This window comes from Triticum dicoccoides, chromosome 3A (genome assembly GCF_002162155.2).
Source record: "Triticum dicoccoides isolate Atlit2015 ecotype Zavitan chromosome 3A, WEW_v2.0, whole genome shotgun sequence".
Classification (NCBI taxonomy): Eukaryota; Viridiplantae; Streptophyta; class Magnoliopsida; order Poales; family Poaceae; genus Triticum; species Triticum dicoccoides.
Window position 1 is genome coordinate 488,864,756 of NC_041384.1, and position 24,775 is coordinate 488,889,530.

General features: G+C 45.8%; 1 long non-coding RNA gene, 4 other non-coding genes and 1 pseudogene across 6 annotated transcripts; all 6 read right to left on the reverse strand.

Moving 5' to 3' along the window:
• Nucleotides 1-251: 251 nt before the first annotated feature.
• LOC119268724 lies at nt 252-17,215 on the reverse strand (annotated as a pseudogene).
• LOC119273903 lies at nt 2,849-2,911 on the reverse strand. Its single transcript, XR_005135035.1, has one exon. It is a non-coding gene; the product is annotated as a small nucleolar RNA snoR101 (small nucleolar RNA).
• LOC119273904 lies at nt 3,225-3,287 on the reverse strand. The gene has a single exon (XR_005135036.1). It is a non-coding gene; the product is annotated as a small nucleolar RNA snoR101 (small nucleolar RNA).
• Nucleotides 7,753-10,727, reverse strand: LOC119268725. Of its 2 annotated transcripts, XR_005133272.1 has the most exons (4): nt 10,594-10,727; nt 9,340-10,349; nt 8,482-8,572; nt 7,753-8,228 (listed from the first exon to the last, which is right to left on the reverse strand). It is a non-coding gene; the product is annotated as an uncharacterized LOC119268725 (long non-coding RNA). The 2 variants fall into 2 exon arrangements; XR_005133271.1 differs by having other exon boundaries at nt 7,753-8,572.
• On the reverse strand, nt 13,405-13,468 carry LOC119273901. Its single transcript, XR_005135033.1, has one exon. It is a non-coding gene; the product is annotated as a small nucleolar RNA snoR101 (small nucleolar RNA).
• Nucleotides 13,792-13,854, reverse strand: LOC119273902. Its single transcript, XR_005135034.1, has one exon. It is a non-coding gene; the product is annotated as a small nucleolar RNA snoR101 (small nucleolar RNA).
• Nucleotides 17,216-24,775: the final 7,560 nt, after the last annotated feature.

The window sequence follows — 24,775 nt, forward strand, 5'->3', positions numbered from 1 at the left end:
TGGACTTGGACGCCCAGGTTTGGTCGTTCGCTTACGAACAAAACAAACACGCTGGGTTTCTCTAACAACGCTCTTTTTTAGGATAACTACGTTTAAGATCGTAAGGGCAGGCGATTCAGCACGGGCTCGAGCTCTTGAAAAAGGGCATCATATGGCGCGTCAGGGGCGGGCAGGACATCCGCATTTGGCGAGACCGGTGGCTGTCTAGGGAGCCATCACGCCAACCCATATCCCTGCAGGGTACGTGCCGCCTAAGGAGGGTGGCGGAGCTCCTGGATGACGAGGGGTCCTGGCGCATGGACCTGCTCCGCCGCTACTTTCTCCTTGCGGATGTCGACGTCATCACCAGTATCCGTACGCCGATCCGCGTCACCGAGGATATTATTGCATGGGCACCGGAGAGGAACGGTATCTTCACCGTTCGGTCCGCCTACCGCCTGGCCATGGACGAGCGCGAGCGTCCTTCGGCTTCCGCCACGAGCAGGGCACCGGATGGTCGTCGCGCCATCTGGAAGATCATATGGGGTGCCCTGCTCCCCCTAAGGTACGCGTGTTCGCTTGGAGAGTCGTCACCAACTCACTCGCTACTTGGGCCAATAAAGCCTCGCGACACCTCGAGCTTACTGACATTTGCCCCTTATGTGGTGTTGAACGCGAGGATGGATTCCATGCGCTTTGCAGGTGTCCCCTGGCAAGAGAGCTCTGGCGAGTTATGGCCTTGGACTGGAACATCCCCAAGGTTGAGGCCATCGTCAACATTGGGCCAGAGTGGATCTTTTCACTGCTGGACCCCTTGGATGAGACGGCGAGACTGGTGGTGCTCATGACCATGTGGAGAGTATGGCAATTCGGAATGAGATCACACACGACAAGGCGCCGCCCACTGCCGAAGCCTCTCGACGCTTTTTGCACGGATACATCAACTCACTCTTGTGCATACAGCAACGTCCTGATGGTAACCTATAGAAAGGGAAGATGGTGGTCCTGCCTTCACCACCACGCACTCCAGAAAGTACGGCGCCCAAGGTGCGCGCACACTGGGTACCGCCCCAGCCGGGCTGGGTTAAGTTGAATACGGATGGGAGCTACATAGCGGCCACAGGTGCGGCGGGAGGAGGTATGATCCTGCGTGATGACAGAGGCGAGATCATCTACAACGCATGTAGGGAGCTACGTACATGCGACAACGCTTTAGAGGCGGAGCTAGCAGCGTGCAGAGAAGGCTTGGAGCTGGCCTTGCACCGATCTTACCTATTCTGGTTGAGGTGGATAGCACGGAGGCGGTGTCGATGATTACAGCACGCGAGATGGATAGGTCATCACATCGTGCACTTATAGAGGAGATTCGTAGGTTGGCTCGAAGCGATGCTAGGGAGATCTCTTTTACTCTTTGTAGCCGTCTGCAGAACGGGATTAGTCATGAGCTGGTCGCCTATGGCCGTAGCACTCCGCGCACAGCAGTCTGGCTTACTGCCGGGATGAATTTTGTTGTAAACCTGGCTCTCGCTGAGAAGCCTCCTTGAGTAATGAGAATTCCTTTTTCCCCGCAAAAAAAATGTTGAGGTGGAGGAGAGAGAGCTCATAAGAAAAAGGCTTGTCTTCTCTTATTTAAGAGACAAGAGATGATCTCTTAGCACAATATGTCTCACCATGTTTTTAGGAATTGCTAATTATTGAAGATAAGGCTAAGAGATGACCCATTGTAGACTTTCTTTTTTGTCATCTCTAAATTACATGCAAAACTTAAGATAAGACTATCTTATCAACCATTGTACATGCCCTAACAACTTAAAACTATGTCTGGTAGTCCCTAATTTACCGGCAAGTGAAAATGCTTTTCAGTAAAATTTGCTGTCCTCGGCTAACATTGTTAACGGTGCAACATTTTCCTCAGGAAACTTGGTCAAGTGGTTCAAGTCACCAATCTGCACCCCCAAGCACACTGGATTCACATCAACTGATCATCAAGCTTTACTCCTGATGTCCTTCAATCCTGAAAAGTGATGAAGTTTTTCTTGACACTATCCGAAGTTGGCAGCTAAAGAGTCAAAGATATATATGGACCACTTCAAGTAAGATAAATCATTTGGAAACAGTTAAAAGATCAGCAGTAATCATGCTATGCTATATGCTTGTGTCCGTTAAGTAGCAGCTATAAATGCAGACCACAGTGCCAGAATATGATTTTAATGACAAACAAGGAACTGGACTGTAACAACAAATAAAGCGCTGAATGGAAGAGAACATGATAGTACATCACATCGCACAGTGTATTACAGTGTCTCTAATAGCATCGCCCTAATTTTCGCCTTGAGCTCATCTGGGCCTGAGTTGCTTGTTTGTCAGAAAGCTGCTTCTGTGATGGTTCTGCAGAGCTTCTACCAGAAGTACTGAGTCCTTGTTAGCACCTCCCCGACCCTTGTCAAGGCCACCGTCTTGGAGGTCTGAAGAACTGCTATCTTGCGCTCCATAGACCTTCTGTCTTTACGTTCTGAACTCCTCCTGTCTCTGCGCTCTGAAGAACTCCTCCTGTCTTGGCGCTCTGAAGAGCTCCTTCTGTCTTTGTGATCTGAAGAACCACCGCGGGATTTGGACTGCACAGAAAATTCAGCAAGCGCAGTAGAGTGCGGTTACAATTTGCGTTGGTGCCAATGCCAGAGCCACGATATCCAAACAAAGTCTTGCACCTTAGAAATTTAGAAACAGTTACAGTATTAGACTATCCAAAGTAACAAGAAAACAATAAATCAACGCATATAGGAAATGCCAGAAAACATAGTGACGCAATACAGTTAAACCAAATACTTCAGTACTTGGCTGGAAATATGAATAAAAAGGGAAAAGGCAGTGCATCAGTGATTCATACTGTCCACATAAGAACTTACCTGAATTCAGAGATCAAGTGTAAGACATCATGTGCACTTGAAAATTAAGACCAAAGAAAAAAGCAATATTGGCATAAACAGGCCATAAGCATATAAGATGAATATTCATTAAAACCCGATGGTATACATTCGACAGAAAATATATAACAGCACATATAAAAGAAACAATCAGACTAAAGCAAACTTATAGTTTACAAAAACACTTGTATAAGGAAAATGAGCCAGAATTTTAAAAAACTTTCCAAACTAAGAAGAAAACCATGACATCAATCAAATCATATACACAATCGAAGAAAATATATGTGTATCGATTGGAATTGAATAAATAAGAATAAACTGTGCATCAGGACTGATATAGTGTCCACACAAACTTACCTGAAGTTCAGAGATCAAGTGTAAGACATCATGTGCACTTAAGAAATAAAAAAACAAGCAATTTTAGCATGAAAAGTATTTAGAAGTCCAAAAATGGGTAAATAACTTAATACATTAGCCAGACAAAAGCGAGTGATCCAGAAGAACAAAGGAAACAAAAAATAAACCACAGAAATTGAAGAACATTAGACCAAAGCTTATACGTATCAAGTTATTATAGCATTGGTGGCTGCTGCAACTTTAAGTGAACATGCCCAGTGGTTCACAACTAACTCGTTTAAACAAAGCATGAATGATGAAATGACCGATTAATGGTGTGAATTCTGACAAATGTTTACTTGCAGTAGCTAACGGAACACCGAGGTGCTCGGCCACCATAAGTTCGCTCTCTTAGAAATGCAGCGTGGTACAAGTAAAAAATATGAATTCTTTGGTCACATCAAGACGTGCAAACAACTTGCTCCATTCGACTGTGCCATATCACATGAACAAGACGGCCCCCGTTTACAAACACCTAAACCACAATCTAACATGTGTACCAAACAACTACACCTACGCCGCCACCTATGCCTACGAGGAGCTAACTGGGACAGTGAGCTAGTACATTACTATCCCAATGCCAGGTTGCACGATTTGTGATTCAGAGCACTGAGGTGCTCCGCCACCATAAGTTCGCTCTCCTAGAAACACAACGTGGTACAAGTCATAACATACTTAATTGTTTTTAGAAGTCATAACATAAGTTTTGATGTTTGGTGTACCGGTAGCACAACTCTTGGTGCACAGGATACACTCTCCACCAATGGTGGGTATGCAAAGGCGGCAACCGTGTGAATGCAAATACCAACAAAAAAAATCACACATTCACAAACTTGTTCTTCATCTGCTTTCCACCCCCTGTTATCAAGACATTATGCGACATTGAGACACCTTTTACAACAAGTCCGTGTTCGTTTATGTTTGTTTGCAAAGCCAAAGCAGCCTGCGTGTTCACGTGACAGGCCGACAGTGCATAATCAACAACTTTCAGTTGACAAGGGTTAGCAAAAGGTACTAAAATACCCTTTCCAGATTTCTGAAATTTAGTGTTGGGTCCAATGCAACTACTACCGAAGGAATAATATATTAATATATGATACTAGTTCAATGTCTTCCATGATAGCATCCTTGCTGATGTGGTATCTCTCTCCAACATGGATGTTTAGAACAATTATGTACTCGACCATTTGGGATGCTATGCTATAATATCAGGGAGACTGACATGGAACACATGGAGTATTAGCAAGACACTTTATGAGTATTGGGAGATGCTCTGGTATCAAAGACGCAAACTCATGGAACTACATTATCTTAAAATTAGCTTCTTTATTTGATGAACAGATATGGAAGGACACAACAGCTGCACTAATAGAAGATTCAAAAAATTAAACATTATCTTAAAATTAGCTTCTTTATTCGATGAAGAGATATGGAATGACACAATAGCTGCACTCATAGAAGATTTAAAAAATTATACACGATAGGCATGTTTGCACCAAAATAGGACGGGCAAGAAAATCTAATACAAGGTCCGCAACCTGGTCAGCCTCGTGAACAATATTCACAAGACTTTCTGATACCCAAGGGATCAGGCACGGAGAGAACATCATAGCAAACAAAATCATCACAAGTAAGATCAGATCTGAAATCAATTTGTGCATCTCCAGAAGCCCTACTATCCAGACGTAGGAGCTGGTGCTGATTAGCTATCCATTTATCGTTGCAACTGTCGTGGACACCAAACTTCATTGACTCGAGCACTTTAGCATTCAGCACAAAGAACTTGGCAAAATTCACATCCGGCTGCTTGCCCTCGTAGCGCTTGAGCACCACCTCTGTGAGATGGAGCTCAAGGCATGTGATAGGATCTTGCGGGTTGTAACCGTGTCCATCGTTTCTCGAACACTTCCGCAGAGAAGACGTGATGTACAGTTTCGTCAGGTAAGGGAAGCATCTCAGCAAGTCGATAACTTCATCAAGATCAGGTTCACAAGCCTTGAGAACCAAAACCCTCACGTTGCGCATAGTTGTTCTGAAGCTTTCGAGAACCACTTCCCTGAAGTTTCTGAATGAGTCCAAGATCTCCAATTTTCGTGCGTGGGGTAACAGGACGAACATCGGGTTGTAACTGTAATAGGAACTACGAAAGTTCCGAGCTGTGATGAGTCTTTCCAGCCGAGGGGCATTCTCGATGACTACTTGAACTGTGTAGCCATTCTGGATGATCCTGAGAGACGGTGAGTTGATCAGCACCCGGACAATATCAGGTCTAAGGTCAACGTCAATGTCAATCACAAGGCTCTCGAGCACAGGGCAGCCGGAGAGCACGCCTTGGAGGTCGTCGTTGGGGACGGTCACGTGATGGAGGACGAGCCTTTTCAGTTGCCGAAAGATGAGAGCATGGGGAGCCTGCTCAGGGAAGCGGCAGAAGTCGAAGGTGGCGGCCCGGACGGTCTGCGCGAAGCGGATCACGGGCAGCGGCAGCGGATCTTGGCCTCTGTAGCTGCAGCTGATGATCTCGATCTCCTCGAGGTTGGTGAGGGCGGGGGACGTGAGCCAGCCGCCGAGCGTGTCGTGGATGTCGCTGATGGAGCCCTGGTGCTTGGATAGGATCTTGGAGAGACGGCGATAAGCTGGCGCTCACCCTTGCGGAGGCGGTTGACGTTGAGGCCACGGCGGTCGGAGGGGCAGGAGAGGAGGTAATCCCAGCGCCTATTCCTGATGATGTCGCAGTCGTCGAGGTTGAGCGGGGAGGAGCGCCGGAGGTGGCGCCAGCGGCGGGAGAGGGTGGTGGTGCGCGCGCCGTCGTCCGTGGGCAGGAGGGAGATGATGGTGCCCAGGATCTCGTCGGGGAGGAGGCTGACAAAGTCGTGCTCGTCCGGTTCCGCCGCCATGGCCATGCCCGGTAGCGCTGGACGCTACGTAGTAGGGTTTTGAGTTGTTGTAGAGCTAGCGCAGGTATTGTACTAGCAAAACTTTGGCAACAAATCGAGCAATGGCTTAAATAATAAGCGTTTCTCCTTTTCTTTTTCTTTTCCTTTTCAGGTAGTATTGTACTGTAGGATCGGCACAAAATAAATACCGAGTGCTGGGTTGGAACAAAATCAGTATTCGATCTGGTGCCGTTAGCATACGAACAAAACAAACACGCTGGATATGGTGTTCAGATAGAAGCAGACTACGTTTGAGATTGCAACAACTTGAAACTATGTCTGATGTCCTTCAATCCTGAAAAGTGGTAATGTTTCGCAGCTAAAGAGATATAACTACTTCAAGCAACATATACTCCCTCTGGCCCAAAACTATCGTAGTGTCAAAAAGTATATTACACTAGTAGAATGCCCGTACGTTGCTACGGGCTAAGGGCGGTCTTCAAGGTCGAAGTTCATTTCTCCCTCATACGTCCGGGTATGTTCGGATATCAAACAGGCGCTCAACGAGCTCCCCAAAATTCAACCGTATGGACAATCCGGGCTTCCCCAAATCCAGCCCATATGTGATGGAGAAATGTGGTTATCCGGACTATCTGCCATGTTATCTACAACACGCGGTCCCAACACAAAAAACCCACTCCACGACGCATCCTTCCCTTTTGTATGCTGGACCCACCTTTTCCGGCTCGGTTTCCCACTGTAGCGGGACATTTTTCGCTGGAGTCCTCTCCTTTAAAATAGGGATACACCCACCTCATCTTCGCCATGGCGCCCTCTCTCCTTCACAACGTACTTTCCAAAGGACAGCCAAGGAGGAGTCCCTGCCAACCGCCCCGCTCCGATCCCTCCCCCCATGTTTGTGTCGATCCACCACCGCCATCAAAGGGGAGGAGGCATGCGCCACTCGTGACACCTCCGGAGTTAAGAAAGCGGATCCGATGTCTCCTGGGTCATTGCCCGTACATGTTGCAACACATAAATATTGAAGTGCATCAACACTGATCAAGTTAAACATGTACCTTGAGATTCCTCGTGCCGTTCATGCATATTACACCGCCTCCATTGTATCTAAGCCGCCCTACACAAGAGGTCGAGGCATCATATACACCCGCCCTGTCCCCCGGCCTTGTCGTGGGCGTGATATTGCTCTAATCTCTCGTCCCTCAAATCTACCTCGTATATTAAAATTAGTAAATATTTATCAGATGATTTTTGTAATGGATTATAATCCTGATCAGTAATATTTTCCTACAAAGACAGTTCTGGATATAGGAACAAAGCTACATAAAAATTACTTTGAGACGCTTCCAATTCTATATGATTACTATCATCCATTTTTCAAATGAGAACATGTGACACCACCGCCACTGCTGACCACCAACTCCCATTCAAAATATAGCTAGTAAATATTCCATAAACTGTCGTCCTAGCAAAAGGAGAACCGGGAACAATGAAAGAGCAAACTTAACGAAAATAAGCTTGCACTTGCATTTGGTTCAATGTGCTAATGAAAAATGGGATAACAAGCCAGCACCTTAAAATTTTCTTTTAGACGTGAGCTGCTGTACAAAATGCTAACCTAACCCCCAATTATAATAAGAGTATGAAACTGGTTGACAAATCCTCCCACTGCCCGACCTTATTTTCCAATGTACTCTACCACACATGCATAAGAATTTACAATTTCCCAAACAAACTACCATAACATTTCATGCTTGAGTTGTCCCAGCATCACTGAAGTCTCGGTGAGGAATTTCACAACAACCTCATGAGGACAGACTGGCCCCTACCCAGAAAGGCAGCAACAAGCTAGGACAAGGAGAAGTCCAACATCTCCTCCTCCGAGAAGCCCCCACCCTCCGCCTCAAGAAACTCCGTTCACCATGTCCTTGTCCCTCTTTCCCTCCATCTCGTCCTTCACCCTACTCTTCTCTCCTCTCTCATCCGACCCCTTCCTTATCATGTTCCTCGGCGCTCCATCCACCTTCTTCCTTGCCTAAAGCAATTCGGATAATAGTAAATTATGGTATTTGTGCATCAACATCACAATAGTTGTCCAACTAAGTCCAACAAGATTCCCAAAACTGGAACATATTGCATCATACAAATAGATGCATAAAACAACAGAAATTGCAGACACCTGTAAAGACAAGACTCTAAGAAATTAATAGTGCCAATACATGTTGTGATAACTACTACATGAATTCAACTTAAACTTGCAAGACAGGAATGCAGGCTATACACTGAACCTTTATCATCCTATCGGCATAACCAGTACATAGCCATTCATTCCCAGATCAAATTTGTAGATCATACCCATTCAATGTGACAACTAATGATCTGCATACATATAGGAATACCATCAATAGATATCTAGAAAATAAATATTGTATTTTATGAGAACTAAGATGCTCTAATGGACCAGTATAATTCCAAGCAAACATGCAGAAGAATATTGAAGGTTTAAAGTTTTAGCGACTATAAAATTTCAGCATATGGATATTAGAATTGCAGGCATGCTCAAAATAAATAATTTTGTCAATCCAAAATATAATATATTGTTGCGTTGGTAACTGACCGATAGTTTGCTATTAATTCTTGACATTCTTTAAAAAAATCTTGACGTTTAAGTTTGTCCATGCCCATTATTATATCTGTAACGCTTAGTTCAAAACTTGAAATTAACATATGCTTTTTTTCAAACAGAATTAATCATAACAAATGGAGCAACACAAATACCGTACCACCAGACCAAGAGTTTTCTTTTATACATATTGGCATATTGACATGCTCTGTTATAATGGATGTGCAAATAAGATTTTTATTTTTGCTGGTATGCAACTAATATTCTAACCCACTGACCTAACTCAACTTAAGACAGGACAACATCATGGAGAAGGAATGTCAACAAAACTCAAGTAACAAGTACTCGTATTATGTTATGCATCCATCAGTACACAAAGTTATGATTTACCTGTTATTAACACAATTACGTGAAGAAAAGAACATGCTAAAGTTCTATGCATGTGTGTGTGTGTGTGTGTGTGTGTGTGTGTGTGGAGAAACTAACCAAATTTAAATGTGTATTTCTGAACAAATATACTCACATCACAAATCCTTCGATCCAAGTGTGTGAATTCCATCCGATCAAACCTGCGATAAGAGAAATTGAAAAGGAGAGACATGTCACCTGCATCCAATTAGCGTATAGAACATCACGATATCACTACATCACCTTTGTGGGGCCTTGATCAATGCTTCATTCTTAAACATTACAGCATAAACAAATGCATATGAAAGCTAGAAATTGTTCTACTTTTTTTCATGATAGGGACTACCACACAAATTCTTTGAGATGTGGGACGGTAAGAATTGGAGCAGAGAAACGTTGATGTAGTAGGTGCTAAGCCATGTTGTAACACCTGGAAACAAATATCTAACCTAGCTAAGCAAAAAAATTAAAAATCAAGGAAAACATAACAGACTAAAAATATCTACCCTAGCTAAGCAATAAAAAAAATAGAGGGAAACATAACAGACTAAACAGAACCCTAACAGGTAACTCTACAAATATTCACCTGGCATACGTTATCTCATTCCAACAAATATTGGAGTTACCTGTTACTGTATTTGGCAAGCAATTTCACTTTTAATTTTAAGGAACTGTAACGTCTTGTTTTTCAGATGATCCATTCATAGACTTTTTTCCTCAGTAAGAGGCCAACTTCAGTAAGGTTCAAAAATAGATATTTCGGAAAGTCTATGAAACACCTGAGTTAGACTCAAATAAGGAATTGAAACTGCAATTGTAAAGACCAAGCTGCCATTTTTTTTGTTCTCATTCCAGCCATTTCAACTCTCATCTTCTGAAACTCAGCCTACATCCTACAAATAAAGATGTTCAACAAATAATGGTGCAAGACAAAGCATTCTGATTACTATAATGAAAACAACTCCAATGATATTTTTTTACATTTTCTGTGATATTATACCTGACCTGATCATCATATTAGCATTTTTATCACCTAAACTTCAAGCTATTACTTGACATCTTATGAATTAAATGGTAGCTCCAAGGAAGATATCTTTGGCTTTGCCATGCTCGCTCAACTTCCCCCTGCCATGCATGTATCTGCTTAACAAAAGCACAACAGTACAACGATTTGTAGATAAATGAATACAGATACACAATCATTGATATGGTAGCGGATCATGTGGGGGTGGCGCATTATATAATCGGTTGAATTTGGAGCTCAGTGCCGTTCAATCTGGGCTGCTTGCTGGTCTGGCGTCAGTGAGCTCGTGGATATAGCAGACTAACAGTTAGAATAAAATGCGTTCTTTGGTTCATGTAGAGGTACCCGATGGTAGCAGCCAATGAGGGTTCTGGCACAGCATCGTGCACGGCGTCCCCGCGCCATTGGCGTCGGCGCACTCGGCGGCGATCTCAAAGGCTGACTTGCCGGACCCCACGACGGTGATGCGCTTCCCCTTAACCAGCGCGGCGGCGTCCTCGTCGGCCATGTGGGAGAGCTCCATGCAGTGGAGCACCCGCCCGCGGAACGCCTCCGGGCCTGGGGACACCGCTGGGATGTTGGGCACGCCGCTGAAACTGCCGATGCAGAGGATCAGGAAGTCGGACTCATGCACCTCCTCCGTCTCTGGCTCCTGCTCGCCGGCACCGCGGTCGCCCACAGTGAAGCGCCACACGCCCGAGCCGTCGCCGAAGGCCTCGCCGTTGCCGTTCCACCTCTCCCACCGGTCCGCCGCGCCCTCCGGCTCCGCATCGACGTACTCCGCGGCGACGACCCGGCTCCGGAACCTGACCTGGGAGAGGGGCACGAGATTTGTGGGTAGATAAGGAAGGGCAGGGGCCTTGATCGTGAGAAATTTTTTGAGGAACAGAAGCTGGAAAAAAATCCTGGTATAATTGGAAGGAAATAAACGAATACGGGAGGGAGCATCTGTATGGAAAGAATCGTGGGAGGGGAGGATGGAAAGATTGGTGTTTATGGAAGCTTTTTGTTATAAAAATATTCGATATGATTTGATCCCTCTGGTATATGGAAGGGAAGGATGGAACGATTAGTGTTTTATATGGAAGGGTGGTTCATTTGGTTTTTCTAGGCATGGGGCATGTGGTTCTGGTGATGCATGAATGAAAACCGGTCTTGGTTTTTGGAGGGAGGAAAAAATCGGTGGGAGGGAGATCGCCTGGTGGGGGGAGATCGTTGGAAGGCTGGAAATGAACGAAACGAACGAACGACTTACGTACTGAGACATTAGGAGTAGAGATTTTGGGACTGAGTATCATTTGAAAACGGCAAAAAGGTTAGCAGTAATCATGCTATGCTATAATACTTCTGTGTTCGCCAGCAGACGGAAGCATGCGCTATAAATGCAGACCACAGTGCCAGGCAATGGGATATTTTAACAAGACAAACGCTTGAACAAAATAAAGGAACTGGGCTGTAACAAATAAGGCGCCAAATGTAAAAGAACATGATAGTACAGTGTTACATCACATCACACAATGTATTATAGTGTCTCTAATAGCATCGCCCTAATTTTCGCCTTCAGCTCATCTGGGACCTGAGTTGCCGCCTGCGAAGATTGAGCAGTGTCGCTAGGGGGCTGCTCTGATCCATGCCTGTGCTCGGGCGTGTTTTGGGAGGCTTCAGGACGGCCAAGAGTTTGCTCGTTGAGATCTCTGTCATCCTTGTGTTTCCTTTTGGAACCAGAGCGATGGCTCCTCCGGTGCCTCCTATGCTCGTCATCTTCAGTGTAGTGATGATCGTCCCTATGCGAATGCCTTGACTTGGAACTGCGTAGCTCATCTTCCGAAGAGCTATGATCATGCCTATACTCCCTTTCCTTGGAGTGCTGCTTGTGCTTACGTTTGTGTGCATCCTTACTGTGGCCTCTTGAACGCTCCGAACGATGCCTCTTCCTTGAGTGTTTATAACTTTCCTCCTCCAAATAATCTTTGTCCTCATCGGATTCTGGATGATGCTTTCTGTACTTGCGTGCCCTGTTCTGCTCGTCATCAGAGTCTTTCTCCTGCTTGATCATATTCGAACCTTCACGTTCAAAACGCACAGAGCAACCTTCCCGTTCAAAACGCACAGAGCTACCTTCCCGTTCAGTTGCTAAAGGTTCTGGAGGCACGGGGAGGTTCGAATTAGCAGGAGCGGCCCTTGCAGATTCATTAGTTATCTCACTTGTCACCAGATCGCTCTTGTTGCCACCACCCTTAATAATTGAAGTGAACATCTTTGCACGCCGAAGCCTCTCAGCCTTCAGCTTCTGCTCATTTGTCATGGAAGCTTCAGAAGAATCTGCCTCTTTAGAGGCGGCAACAGCAACTGCTTTTGCGATTGTATTTGTGATCCAATCATCATCGATAATTCCAATACCTTCCTTCTTTAGCTGATCACTACTTGTGACTGATGTGCCAGGCTCACTATTTGAAGCAGGTTTGGACACTGCACCTGAGCCCTGTATATGGCGAATGTCACTCGTGTCTTTTAGCGTGTTAGGTTGAGGATTGGCAGGCCCCAGTCCACGAGTAGCCGCCATAACAATAGCAGCAGCTTCGTCTGCAGTGACCGTCCGAGGAAGTTCCTTCTTGGCCCCATCAGTGACCAACTGGAACTTCCCCTCCCCTTGTTTGTCAGAAAGCTGCTTCTGTGATGGTTCCGCGGAGCTTCTATCAGAAGTGCTTGAGTCCTTGTTAGCACTTCCCCGCCCCTTGTCGTGGCCACTGTCTCGGAGGTCTGAAGAACTTCTATCTTTGCGATCCATAGATCTTCTGTCTTTACGTTCTGAACTCCTCCTGTCTCTGCGCTCTGAAGAACTCCTCCAGTCTTGGCGCTCTGAAGAGCTCCTTCTGTCTTTGTGCTCTGAAGAACCACCACGGGACTTGGACTGCACAGCAAATTCAGGAAACACAGTAAAGAGCGGTTACAATTTGCATTGGTGCGAGCCACGATATCAAAACAAAGTCTTGTATCTTAGAAATTTAGAAACAGTGCCAGTATTAAACTTTGAAAATAACAAGAAAACCGTAAATCGATGCTTATAGGCAATGCCAGAAAACATAGTGATGCAATACAGTTAAACCAAATACTTCGGTACTTGGCTGGAAATATGAACAAAGAGGAAAAATGCAGTGCATCAGTGATTCATAGTGTCCACATAAGAACTTACCTGATGTTCAGAGATCAAGTGTAAGACATCATGTGCACTTAGGAGTAAAGACCAAGGAAAGAAGCAATCTTGGCATAAACAGGCCATATAAGCATATAAGATGAATATCCACTAAAACCCGATGATGGTATTACATCCCACAGAAAATATAAAACAGCACATATAGAAGAAACAATCAGACCAACGCAACTTATAGTTTACAAAAACACATGTGTAAGGAAAATGAAGTGCACCAGAATTTTAAAAAACTTTCCAAACTAAGAAGAAAACCATGACATCAATCAAATCATATACACAGTTGAATAAAATATCTGTGTATCGATTGGAATTAAATAAATAAGAATAAACTGTGCATCAGGATTGATATAGTGTCCACATGAACTTACCTGAAGTTCAGAGATCAAGTGTAAGACATCATGTGCACTTAAGAAAAAAAACAGGCAATTTTAGCATGAAAGGTAATCAGAAGTTCAAGCATGGGTAAATAACTTAATACTCATTCTACAAGACGTCGAAACTTTTAAGTGTCAGTGTGTCACAGAGAATGGAAGACAAAGCAGTAGCCGGACAAAAGCGAGTGATCCAGAAGAAGAAAGGAAACAAAAAATAAACATCAGAAACTGAAGAATGTAAGGCCAAAGCTTATATTTATTTCATTACAGCATTGGCAGCTGCTGCAACTTCTAAGCGAACATGCCCATTGGTTCACAGCTCACTCGTTTAAACAAAGCATGAATGATGAAACAACCAATTAATGGTGTGAATTCTGACAAATGTTTAGTCAAATAGAACTCCACAAAATATGGATGTGAAGGGAAGGGGTACAAATTGCAAATGTTTAGCCCAATTAAACTATCTGACAAATGTCTAAAAAAATTGACTTCTATAGAACAGGTCAGGAAAGGGAAAGTTATGCGAATATTACGTCCTAAAAAATAAAAGATGAGTGTGATCCAAATTACCTCTTGGGTTTCCTGAAGCATCTTGAGATAGTACGAGTGATATGGATTAGACGGGAGAAGAAATGGAAACCTCCCTGTCATCCTGTCTTGCTCAATGAGCTTTTGTTCAAACTCCTTCCCGTTCCTGAGAATAAACTCGACTATTTTCTCCATTGTGCCCTTCAAAAAGGATGGTGGTTCCAGTATCATTTCTTTTGTGTCAGACACACCCAATTTAGAGTTGTCAGACTTGGTAGAAGTGGTTAACACTGTCATGGCATCTTTAACCTTCTCCCGCTGAGCAGCAACAATGCTGTTTCCAGCAATTGTTGGGTTCTTCTTGGTAAAAATAGGCTTATCCTTTACTAAAGTGGCTGCTTCTATTGTTACTGTCTGATCTTTTTTCACTTCGTTGTCATGTACAAGGCATGATGAACCTTTGTGGACATTGTCATGCAAAGCTTCATTTCCAGGATCCTTGCCTTTTGAACTAGCTGGAAGCACGCCTTCATCCTCATCTCCAGACTCGTAGACGGCCCCAAGCAATGATAAAGCTCCACTTGACGAGGCAGCATTCTCACTCTCACCCATAACAATTTTGTTGCCTTTATTGGTGTCAGCATCAGAGACATCTTTCAACAGCTGAGGATGATCAACAATGTAGCGGAAGTAGCTGTGGAGATGATGGTCAGGCATCAAGAATCCAAATGTTGGATTACTTCCCTGCTTCACCCTTAACACAATCTCTGATTGTCCCCCATGCTCACTGACAAATAGAGCAGTTCTTGCAATTATCTGATGCACCTTCTCGGAGGGAGGCTGCAAATTAAAAATTATGACAAGAAAAGTGTCTCAGTAATGGTATGAGAGCAGAAAATCGCAACCATATAACTTAAACACAACTGGAGTACTACAGAACTGGTACAACATAGTAAAATTTAGAACAGCTATCCCGTTGCAGTATTCTCTTCTTTTATTATATGTACCATTTACATCATTCTAATCCCACCTGCCTATTCCTTACGTCAAGATAGATCGTAAGGAAACAATGTGGATCACTAGTAGGAACTTCATCTCTGCTCCAACCATCTGAAATAGACATTTAATCCTTAGAAGAACATATGCACCTTGGACAATTATTGCTGGATCAACTGAAGAAGATTAATAAAAATGTATGAAGTGGAAAAATAATATGACAGAATGCATATATGATGAGAGCAGACAGTAGGCTTTGTACACTCACCAGCTTATTCAACAGGCTTTCTGGCACAGGAAAAGATGGGCGATAAGAAGAGACTGGATCCTTCGGATCATCAGAACCAGCAGGTCCCCCATATGAGAAAGCGACGGCATTATAACCGGCCTGCCCAGTATCTGTCCCGTTTCCTGCAGAAAGAAAACATGCCAGTTTGGGTATTGTTACATAACAATCAAGACACAGAAACTAAGATTGAGTGAAAAAGAAAAATGCAGATCCAAAGATACATCTCAGGAGAAATCGAAGAAAATTCCCTTACTTTGAACAGATTAAAGATGCTCATCAAATAAAATCAAGCATCCTTCCTGCAAACTTACAAAACAATATGACAAGAAATATAATAGGAGTCCAACTAGCACCACTGCCTTTGCCACGTGTGCCAGTTTCATTAGGTAAAACTGCAAAATTTTATAACAACTACTGTTGCTCGTATACGTGGTAGACAGTACAGCTACTATAGGAACCCAACAGATGCAATATTAACTTTGTTACAGGCAAACAATAGCACGGGACCACCGAGTTATTTTACAATGTTAGCATTTCACAGATATTTCTCCGGACATACTCCCTCTGTCCGTGAATAAGTGTACATCTAGCTTTTGTTCTTAGTCAAAAATTTAAAATTTTGACCCACTTCATAGAAAATAGTAGTAACATATATGACATCAAATTCGTATATTATGAAAGTACATTTCAAAACGGATCTAGTGATACTAATTTAGTGCTATAAATACTTCTACTTTTCCCTAGAAAGTTGGTCAAAATTTTAGAACTTTGACTTAAGAACAAAAGCTACATGTACACTTATTCGCGGACGGAGGGAGTATCTCAGTGTCATAGCGTACCAAATTCAACATTTACTCCAACTGAGCCACCCATATTTCAGCTCATACAGACCAACTCTCTTCTGACAATAGCAAATGGGGGCATTTGAAAAGAAAACATTATTTGGCATCAACCTTCTATAAGATACGATGGTTCCATTTCCCAAGACCGCTCTCAGAATGCTAAAAGTCCGCAGAATTGCGCTAACAGCGTCCAATTACATAAAAATGGTACAAAAAAACAGCTGTTGGCGCCAGAGAGTAGCGTCATATACAATAAGCACAGAGGGTAGAGGGGTTTATACCTGAAGGAGACGCGTCTCCGGTGCCGACGTCGGCGGTGAGGTCGAGGAAGCGCTCGCGGTCAAGCTCGGCCTCGGACACGCCGTCGGGAGAGGGGGTGGAGAGGAGGGCCACGGAGTAGGCGCGGTTTGGACGAGGAGGGATGCGGTCGAGGAGGTGGCGGACGTCGTGGCGGTCAAGGAGGAGATCGGCCGCGCCGGCGGCGGACCAGGGGACGAGGGAACCGCCGGAGTTTACGACCTCCGCCGCCGCGTCGTCGTCAAAGAGCAACGCGTGCCGTCCCACGATCTGCAGATCCATGGGCGATAGTTTCGTCTGCCTTCGCCTTCGCCTCCGCTTGGAGTCTGCTCAGCGAGGCGGCGGGGCCGTATCGGGAGAGCTAGATGGAGAGCTCGGCTGCTAGGGTTTCGATGGAAAGACGTGCACAAGCGAAAAAGGTGTGACCCAGTTTTACCTTTTCGCAATTTGCCCCTCGTATCTCTACGAATATAAATAACGAACACGGAATTGATTTGTTTAGTTTTTTTTAGGGGGATTTGTTTAGCTAGAGAGGGCTCATCTAGGATGGCATTTTGGATCTCGGCCTTTTAGAAAAATCAAAACTCAAACTTCAAAATTTTCGGTATCAGAAAAATCTGAAAAAAAATTACAAGAAAAACATTTCGCGACGGACCGCCGGCTCTAGTTTGGGCCGGTCTCATAGTGACTGCAATCACCGCGTGGGTCCACGCACCGCTTCGAACAACCTTTTCCTTTCGGGAGCGGCACCCATCCATTTTCCACCACTACCTTTCCTTTTTCCCCACCACAACCTCCGTCGCCTGCTGCCGCAACAACGATGGCCGACAGGAGATGTGTTGCAGCTTGGGGGGCTAACCACCACGCGGGGGGCGCGGCAGCGAGTCGATTTTGTCGCGGCGAACACCAAAGGAGCTGCGGCGGAGGATGCAGAAAATCAACGCGGCTGCAACTTTTGGGGGGGAACCACCGTGCATGCGACGTGACGGCGATGTCGTTTTTTGCTGCGACGATCACTAACAGAGCTACGACGACGATGTGGCAAACCGGCACCGGCAGGGTTACAACACCCGACATGGGGCGAAACGGTGGTGTCCACCAAAATGTTGGAACTGATACCAGCGATTGCTACCAGCACGGTCACCATTTGCTGGAATTGGCAATATCACTTTTTTCATAAGGACCATAAGCACTTTCCTGGAACCGGCATCGGCATCTGGTGCAACCGGTGAGGGATGTGCTGAAACCAGCGCACACTGGTGCTGGAACTAGACAACATCTTCACTTGCGACGTTTTTTTCGTTGGAATGGGCTTGATTTTTTGTTGGAACCGACTAGTTTTTTCTACAATCAAGCTTCTTTGAGTTTGTTGCTATGATGTTTTTGCTGGAATGGGCTTTTTTTGCTGGGACAGACTACCTTTTTGCTACAATTAGACTTCTTTGAGTTTACTGCTATGGTGTTTTGGTTCGAATGGGCTTAATTTTTTTGCTGGAATCGGTTAGCTATTTTGTTACAATCAGACTTCTTTCAGTCTGTGGATTTTTGTTTTGCTTAAAGTAACCATCCTGAGATTTTTGTTCGCTGAGTTTCACTAGGATATGGTAGTCCTAGTAGACAAGACGGCGAGCCGGAGCTGGTGACCCGCAAGATGCTGCAAGCATGGCGGCTGCGTGCTGGACCACTCGGTGTTAAAGTGCATCCATGGTGCCCGTGCGCTGGTTGCAATCCCGGCGGCCACAAGGATCGAGATCTTGCTGATACTCGGCGGCCATGGCGACGACGACGGGGCAGACAGTACCCTTTCAGGTATGGAAGCGGCAAGAGGGGGACGATGCTATGCGGGATGGTGAGCGTGGGGGAAGAAGACGACACGCGGAAGGAGACCTAATCCAACAGCTGGACGCGTTCGGATCGGACGGCTGCACAGCGACCGACCCAAATTTGGGTCGGCGCACCTACGTCTATCATTGCCCAATAAATACATATGTGAGGTTTATGTGTGTGAAATTTCGGGTGAAATGGGTTGAAATGCAACCTATAGAGAAAATATAAAGCAATTTTTGGTTCATTTGAAGTTTTTTTAAGGGAATGCCATTCAGCTAGCTTTATTGGACTTCAAAAACTCATCGCTGGCATGATAAGACTAGGTGGGTCACTATCCCACACATTGTTTCAAATTTTTCAAAACTATTTATTCCTAGACAGGATATGAGCTACTCCTCCAATCCCATAATAATGTAATTACAAGCGACATAGGAGTACTCACGTATTTGTTGTAACTATTTTTTGCGGGGAACTTTAGAGAGCTTTATTCAACAAAGGCGTTCGCTGAACAGTCAGCCAATAGGTTGCTGATCAGAAAGCCAGGAGTGGTATCGAGCCAGCTCTCGGTCACATTAAGCGTACAAGCACGCTTAGCACACAAGTGTGCATGACCATTGGCTGTTCTCATTACATGCTGAATGCGAAAAGAAGTAAAACTAAGTGCTAGCTCTCCAATTTCTAACAAGATAGGTGCTATCACCGACCGACCGGTATAGCGAGAGTTCCAGAGGTGAACTGCCTCTAGACAGTCAGTCTCCATGATCACATGCGTGAAGCCTCGAAGTGTAGCAAGAAGAACTCCTTCCTTCAGCGCTAGAGCCTCCGCGATGAGAGGATCCGTAACACCCGATATCGGTTTGCACCATGCACCCTTGAAGCCTGAGGACGAGCGGGCGACCCCTCCCGCTCCTGCATTGCCATCATCGAGGTGAACCGCAACATTTGTATTGATCTTAATATGAGGATCGTCAGGAGGATCCCAGCCAAAGCCGGGTAGTGTGATCTCCTGCTGCCTGGGTAATTCCAAGATGGCTAGATCTTCTCTAACCCGTCTGACCGAATAGGCTGGATTCCACCCCTCCTTGTCGTGAGTCAGTCGGTTTCGAGACGTCCAAATTGCCCACATCACTGTGATGAAGATCGCCCGTTCCTTGTCAGAGAATCGGGGATCGCAGAGAATGTCTTTCGTCCAAGTAAGAGGATGGAGCCGAGGTAGATCCACATGAAATAACAATCTTGTTTCCTCCCAAAACCTGCTCGCATGCGAACAGTGCAGCAGTGCATGTTCCAAGTCCTCCTCCATGGCTAGACAAATTTTACAAGTGTTGATCTGTCTTATGTGGCGGTGTTTAAGGGTGCATTCATCAGGTAAGATGCCCCTCATCACCCGCCACCAGAACACCCTCACTTTCGGGGCGACTTTGAGTTTCCAGATTGCGTTCCACATCTGTTGTTGATTCACTGAAGTGCCGATAGCTTGCCCTTCATCTAGAGCTAAACGCTCTTTCTGATTCACTAGAGCCCGGTACGCTGATTTAACAGAGTAGTTGCCTGACTTCTCATGTGCCCACGCGAGAAAATCCTCACCTCCTCCCCGCTGTAGCGGAATATTCAGAATTGTTGTCACATCCGGTGCAATGAAGTTTTCTCTTACTAGTTCCCTTCGCCAACTCCAGCTTTCCGTATCAATCAACTCATCGACAGTAAGGACTGTCGCATTTGCTGGTCGTAGCATCGATGACATTGTAACCGTAGAAGGGATCCACTTGTCCTCCCATACAGATATAGAGGACCCATTGCCGACCCGCTTCACCAGTCCCGCCTGCAAGGCTTCACGGCCTGCCACTATAGCTCTCCACGTCGCCGAGGAGGAGTTCGGTACCGAGGCATGCATGAAGTCCGTGTCAGGAAAATATCTCCCTTTCATTACCCTGGCACACAAGGAATCAGGGTTTGTCATGAAGTGCCATCCATGCTTTCCTAACAATGCCAAGTTAAAGATTCGCAGATCACGGAAGCCCATACCGCCATTACACTTTGGTGTTGCAAGCTTGTCCCATGAGATCCAATGGAGTGATCTTCTGTCAATGGAACTCCCCCACCAGAATTTTGCCATATTGGAGGTCAAACCCTTGCACACCTTCTTCGTCAAGAGAAAGCAACTCATGTTGAACGTCGGAATTGCTGACAATAGATTTGAGAAGTGCTTCTCTCCCGGCGCAAGCAAAAAGCCTCTCCGACCAACCTTGCATATACCCTCGGGCTCTGTCCCCTAGGTACTCAAAGGTACCGATGTTTATCTTTCCAACAGCTGTCGGAAGACCGAGGTATCGTTCTGAAAAAGCCTCCACTGGAACACCAAGTGTTAGTTTCAGAACTTGTCTAAGAGGTTCGGGTGTGTTGGGACTGAAGAAGATTGAGCTTTTGCTTCTGTTAACACTATGTCCCGATGCTTCCCCGTAAATCTCTAGAATTTCATTCAATCTTGTTGCACTCTTTGTGTCCGCCTTAATAAAAATAAGACTGTCGTCGGCGAACAGGAGGTGGCTCACCCATGGTGCTCTGAAGTTCACCCTTATTCCTTGATCAACAAAGCTTCCATAGTGCTTCAGCAGCGATGAGAAGCCTTCGGCATAGAGCAGGAAAAGGTATGGGGACACTGGACATCCCTGCCGAAGCCCTCTCGATGGGTTAAAGAAGGGTTGCAGCTCGCCGTTGACATGAACTAAAAATCTCACTAAAGTGACACATTTCATAATCAGCCTGACCAGATCCCCATGGAACCCCAGTTTCAAGAGCATTGCTTCCAAAAAATGCCACTCCACTCTATCGTAAGCCTTCATCATATCCAGCTTAACTGCACAAGTATAATTTTTCCCTTTCTTCCGTCGCCTCATAGTGTGCACACTCTCAAAAGCGACAAGAATGTTATCCGTTATCAGTCGACCCGGAATAAATGCACTCTGTTCTTCACTAACAATGTCATTCATGCATAGCCGTAGCCTGTTAGCAATCACCTTGACTGCCAATTTTTAAAGAACAGGGCAAAGTGCAACAGGATGGTACTGCGATATGCTCTAAGGGTGACATACCTTGGGGATCAGTGTAATCGATGTGTCATTAAGACCCACTGGTAGTTCGCCACCGTTGAGAAAAGCAAGCACCGCCTGAGTCACCTCATCCCGCAGCAGCTTCCAATGGCGTTGGAAGAAGCCGGCAGTGAAGCCATCCACTCCGGGCGCTTTGGATGGGGCCATTTGGAACAATGCTTGGTGCACATCCTCGGCCTCATATGGTTTGCATAGCATCTCATTCATCTCAAGCGTTACCTTTGGTGGAACATGTGATAACAGTGTGCTAGTGTCATTAGCACCTTGCGATGTATACAAAGCTTGGTAGAAAGCTTGGACTTCAGCTTTGTCCTCCGCCTCCGAGACACAAACAGAGCCATCAGCACGCTTGAGTCCCACAATCATGTTTGCCCACTTCCGTTTTCTGGCTTGAGCTTGAAAATATGTTGTATTACGGTCTCCGTCTCGGAGCCATGGAACTCGGGAATGCTGTCTCAGCCATGTCTCCTCGAGGCGCATCGCCTCTCGGAGCTTCTGCATGACGTTCTTTTCCTCATCCGTAGGGCCTCGCCCCACCGATCGTTGGCGCAGCTTGTCCAGTCGTTTCTGCAAGTTCCTGACTGTCCTTGTCAAACTGCCAAACTCGCGCAACCCCCAGGGCTCGAGTTGTCGCTGGAGTTGCCCTAGGGAGTCCATAATTCCTTGCAGCCTCGAAACGTGTGTCTGACCCCTCCAAGTATTTGTAATGAGCTGCTCATAATCCTGGTGAGATTGCCAGATTGACACATGCCTGACCCGTGTGTGTTCGAACATCTGTCGGAACTCCTCATTAGCAAAGGCCCTATCAAGCCGTGCTTTGACATTGGCATCTCCAGATTGTCGGTTGTCCCATGTATAGGCCACGCCCGACCAGCCAAGATCTTGGAGAGCACAGTCATCTGTGACCTCTCGAAACTCCCTCATCTGTCGCTCGGGGCGATCAGTTCTGCTGAAGTGTTCATGGGGATATAGAGTTTCATTGAAGTCTCCGGCACACATCCACGCACCATGTGAAATGCTATGGAGTGTTCTAAGGAATCGCCAGCTATGGTGACGATCAGATGCTCTTGGTGCTCCATAGAATCCTGTAAACCTCCACGCGTTCAAGCCCATGGTGTCTGAACTGACCATCACATCAATATGATTTTTACTGAAGTTTTTAAGCTCAACCTTAATGTCATTGGACCAGAACAGCCCTATGCCTCCGCTAAGGCCATAACTATTTACTGCAAAACTGCCTGCAAACCCTAGAGTATGTCGCAAATCCTCGACTCGCTTTCCACTGATCTTCGTCTCCATGACAAAAACCAGCACGGGCCCTTCTTGCTTCACAACATTGTGAAGCTCGCGAACTGCCTCGGGGTTCCCAAGCCCCCGGTAGTTCCAGCTTATGCAACTCATTGGGACTGGCAGGGCTGCCCTGCAGCGCCCGCCGAGTTTTCCGAAGTAGTTGGTGTGTCCCTCTTCTTCTTGGGTGCACGTTCTCCTTCCCGCTCATCTGTTTATTCAACACCCCTTGCCACCGTAGGATCATATTGTATGATCGCGTTGGCCTGAGAGTTCTCCCGATCCTCAATTGGTTCAGCGGGCATGATAACCTTTCTGTAAACTTGCTTTGGTGGTCCACCCTTCCTCTTATTGCCGTGTGCATTCTTCTTCTTAGGTGAGGTGACCTCGGGGTTGGCATCCTTGGTCGAGCTTGATGCAGGAACATCGCCTCGTCCACTTTGTTTTGAGTTGCTCTGGCTGGCTCCTGTGTTGTCGCTCGACCCAGTCCTCCTCTTATCCTCTGGCGCTCTGAGGCTTGTCTTGAACGGTAGGTCGCCGTTGTCATCCCTTGTCCCAGGCGACGGGCACATCAGGTCAGCGTGGCCAAGACGGCCACACGAAAAATAGAAATTTGGGACATTCTCGTATTGTATGTCATACCAGTCGCGGCCACCCCGAGCAGCTGAATCAATGAGTATCCACCTCCGTAGAGGTTTGTTGACATCAATTGCAACCCTCGTCCTCAAGAAACCCCCCATTGGGTCAAACTGTGTTGATTGGGCGTTAGCATCGATCTGTTTCGCCACCACCTGCCCTCGCTTTTCATTGCGGAGATTGAAGGGCAGGTTGAGAACTCTAGCCCAAAGCTGCAATTTGTTGAACTGCAACTCAGACGGCTTCATACACTCGTTGAACTCCGAGAGAATCACTGCATGCTTACTAATATGCCATGGGCTTCCTTCCGAACACGGTCGAGATCACGCTTGCATGCAAATTCTGCTACGAAGATGTTCTCCCCTGCGGACCGGAACGACAGGCCCTTAGGGTTTCCCCATGCTGGCCGAAGGGCATTGGAAATCGTCTGGATATGGAACGTGTGTCGATGTAGGACTTTGCCCGCCAATGACCACTTCACCGGCTCACCATCGTCGGTGTCGTCGAGCACCAGCGGCGTAGCCTCCTCTTCCGTCAGATCCAGCTTGCCCATCGCCTCCTCCAGTCGCGCCCTCGCCGCGCGTGGCGAGAGAGCTCCCTCCTTCCCTTTGCCAGCGCCGGATGGATTCATCCTCACGCCGCCCTAACGTGCCCTGCCGATCGAGATCTGGCGTGCGCCGCTGTTTCCCCTCGAAACCCTAGTCGCCGCTCGGGAGGGCTCCTAAGTTTTTGGGGCCATTGGTATTATAGTGGTGTATTTGTTGTAACTAGTAAAAGTGTAGTACATGCAATGCATGTTAATATTGAGGAGAAAATTAATTCCTTATTTATATTAGGTAGGATATCAATTGTGCGTAAATTGCATGTTTATATTAGGTAGGATGTATGTTAATTATGTGATTAACACAAATATTGGTATTTGGTATGATATTAATTGCACACTAAACATGTTGAACGCTTGACATTGGATTGACATGGTTTGATGGACGAGATTAATTGAATCTGCCCCTCTTGATCTTTTTATATTGGTATAGATAACATTCTCTGTAACTCCTACAATGCTTGCATTTTATGTTAGCAGAACTTGTAAGCATGGTGCAATCAAAGAAGATAGTTGTAGCCCCAGAGGC